General features: G+C 39.4%; 1 protein-coding gene across 3 annotated transcripts in view; it reads left to right on the top strand.

The window, feature by feature from the left end:
* The window catches only part of MID1 (midline 1), a 363,233-nt gene that overhangs the window by 125,376 nt on the left and 234,402 nt on the right, over positions 1-3,455 (top strand). The window lies entirely within an intron of this gene.

Here is a 3,455-nt window from a genome sequence, read left to right as displayed (position 1 = left end):
CTTGTAGAATATTAAGAGGTTTATTGACTATACAGCCCTAGATTGTAGATGTTATGTTTAGGTTAAAATGAGCCACTAATTGTATCCTGGAGTTTGACTTTTTATGTAACAGTCCTTATCTTGAAGTGAGGCACTCTAGTTTCATCCGATTATGTTTTACTTTTGGACAAATGTAGGAGAAAAAGAAAAAAGGAGTCTCAAAAAACTTGGAAGCATCGATGGAGTGGTTACGGTTCCCAAGATTTAGCTGACCAAGGGTTAACAGTCCAGAACACAGCTAATCTTAAAAAGACAGCTCACCGCTCAAAGCTAGTAGCGCTTAACTGTTTCCTTGTAATATGAGGAAAACTGCGCAAAACAATCGAACTTAATATACACAGAGGCTTTTACGTTTGTGAAAAGAATTTGCTTGTAGAAAGCTCAGGCGGGGATTTCTCAGCCAGAGAAGATTACAAAACAGATGTGCGTAGGTAGAGCACTCAAAACACGACTCTTCAACAGGCACTCTGCCAGAGTCTAATTTGCTTTTAAATTTATCACAAGTGAGACAGGAGTTGGAATTCATTATAGTTGATAAAGTTCGTGGTGCTAGAAGCCCTTAAAAAGCAAATTTATGAACTTGGAAACGGAGCTCGTAAAACAGTACCTTCCCCCGGCCGCCATCTTTTTCTCTCAAAAGGCCAATACTTTTGTGCATTACTTGGGGGGGAGCAGGGGAAGTCTTCTGCTCCTCTGATTTGTGAATAAAAATCACGTGCTTCAAATTGGGCTGCTGTGCAGCGTTGTTCTTCCTTCATGCTCTATGGGTGCTTAAGAGGCAATGAGGGAGGAGGTGGAGAGCTAGACCGCATGGAGAAAACAATTGTTTAAAAATTGTCAGGAGTGGAAGTAGAAAAGAGCTGGAGGCAATATATATATACAAAAAATATGTGTGTTGGGGTATCATTGCTGGGGGTGGGGTGAGGGGATGTAAGATTCTGTTATGCCGTTCTGTTAATCTTATGGATAAAAAAATTATTTTACTAACCTCTGTGTGTGCGTGCTTATTTTTAATGTTATTTTAGGCTACTTAAATGTGCAGCACCCAAGGCCAGCACCTTGTAGGCACTTTTTTTTTAAAAAAGTAACTAAAATGTAATTGTAGCAATTACTTTTGAGTAAAAGTAAAGTAATCAGTTTCTTTCAGAGCAATTGTAATTGTAACGGTAATTACTACTTTTGGGGGGCCATGTAACTGGGACTGTAGTTACTTTTTAAAAGTAATCTTCCAAGCTCTGATTATTACACAAGTACACTCTCTCTAGGAAGTGGTAAGTCCTGGAATTCAGAATGGATTGTAACTGGAAGATTGTTTTACAGTTCAGATTTTTTATGTTATTTTTTGCCCCATTGTGATGAATGATTCAGATATGTTTGGTTGATGGTGAAATTCAGGATGCAGAGTAGTACCTTGTGGAATAGTTTACTTAATCTGTGTTATCTCAGAAGCCACCTTTCACTAAGTGACCTGCTGTGATCCCTGCACTAGACAAGCCCATTCATGCTCTCAGTCCTGCAGAGAGAAGTACCAGGAACTAGCTGTGATTATTCTCTGCAACTTTTCCTCAGATATGCACGTCAATGCCACTGTGGGAGAGATAAAATATGCCCCTTTTCAGTCTGATTAAAGCAGAGGGAGATATAACAGTTCCTTCCATGTAGGTCATTTTCTGCCTCTCACAGTTCTTCTGAGGCTTTGTAGTACAAGGAGTATGTTCAGAGTTGTATGTCATTCAGAGTTGTATGTTAAAGGTATATTCAGATTTTATTACTATTTTATTTCATAGCAGCTGAAGTTGAATCTTAATATTTTTCTCATGCTGCTTGTTAAAGATTGATTGTTTTAGAATGCTAGAAAGACACTTGGTGTTGGCAGCTAAACACAGGAAAGACTCTGTAATGCCTACAGAAAAATAGCAGCTGAGACAACCAATGGCAAACCTTCATTTCTATCATTCTTGTGTAGGCACATTTAGAAATCTGTTCAATATTGCCATGACATCAGTAAGTGGAACAATTTGTGATTTACAATGGATTAAGTGAGATCAGAGTTAATGCCTGTTGTGGTTTCTAAGTTCATATCCCATTTAGAAGGCAATTTATCTGCTCCTGTATTGGAGATGGAAGACTCAAGGCACATCAAATAACTACTACTAAGTAGGTTTTGTGACCTACATGCCCAATGTATAGGTCTGGTCTTTCTGAAAGCATTAGTTAATGAAACACTTTCCAGAAAAAATGTTGGAAATGTACTATTGATTCACACTGGTCTCAGCAGACTAAAGGCAGTAGTGCATACATATTAAAAATCTGAATGTTCAAATTACCCCCAACAGGAACAAGAGTGTATAGTTTGTTTTTGATAAATTGTGAACGTGCTTCTAGTAAATTGTTTCTGATAAATTGTTCATTGCGAGTTAGCAGAATAGTTGTCCATTAGAAATAGATTATACTGCTTTATACCAGTTCAGTTTGCTGATTGCTGATGGTTATGATTGCTTGTTCTTTATTTTAAGGAATCATAGCCCATCAAACATAATTAATACCTTCAAAACAATGCAACCTCTGTTCAGTTCTATTAAACAATGGATATCCAGTGCCCCTTGTTTTTTGAAATGTTGGTTTGATTAACCCTAGATATTTTTGTAACATTAAGGTTTTAGTAAGGATGGTCTTATGAGTTGTTTATATTTGCTTATCGTCAAGAATTAATGGGTAAGACCAAGTGCATCTTTCACTCATGAGACTGCCCTGGAAATAGGTATTACTAAGAGACTATTGGAAAAATCTTGTATTACTAGTAGAAAATGGTTGTGGGAATTCACCTTCTGCTGTATGTTCTGAAGTATTTAGTAATAATCACAGATTTCTCTGTCTTGATTTACTCACCTCACCTCTTTAAAAACACGGCATCAATGAACGTAGGGGCTATATGCACCACCCATTTTGGTATTCCCAGAGCAATCCAACTCATGGGAAGCCAGCAGAAGGGGTGCCAGCAGAGGAGGAGCCTATGGGAAGGTCCGTGGCATCCATTTCCCATTTGGGATCCACTGGATTAGCAGAATGTCAGCTCCGCCAGGAGCTGCACACACAAATGAAAAGAAAAAGCCAACTCTCACGAATATCCCTACAGGTGAGTAAGTACTCCCTAGTGATTTCCATTAGAATTATTTTTTTAGACCAACCTTTTTCTCAGTGTACCTTTGGCCCAGATTAGGATTTGCAGGAGCGCTCTGAACAGGAGCAGGATGTTGCATAAGTCCTCCCCCTCGGCTCCTCCTTTGACACGCCCCTTGAATGCACCTTTTTCAGGCCTTAAGCCGGCTTCCAGCAGCACCCCTTCCACTGCGCTGGGCTTTCCTGGCAGACCCCTGCCTGAGCCAGCAGGACTCCAGTTCTGCCATGGCAGAGGA

The sequence above is a fragment of the Rhineura floridana genome, chromosome 5, assembly GCF_030035675.1.
Source record: "Rhineura floridana isolate rRhiFlo1 chromosome 5, rRhiFlo1.hap2, whole genome shotgun sequence".
Classification (NCBI taxonomy): domain Eukaryota; kingdom Metazoa; phylum Chordata; class Lepidosauria; order Squamata; family Rhineuridae; genus Rhineura; species Rhineura floridana.
Note: the sequence above shows the minus strand (reverse complement) of the source record. Positions and strands in the feature narration are given on the sequence as shown.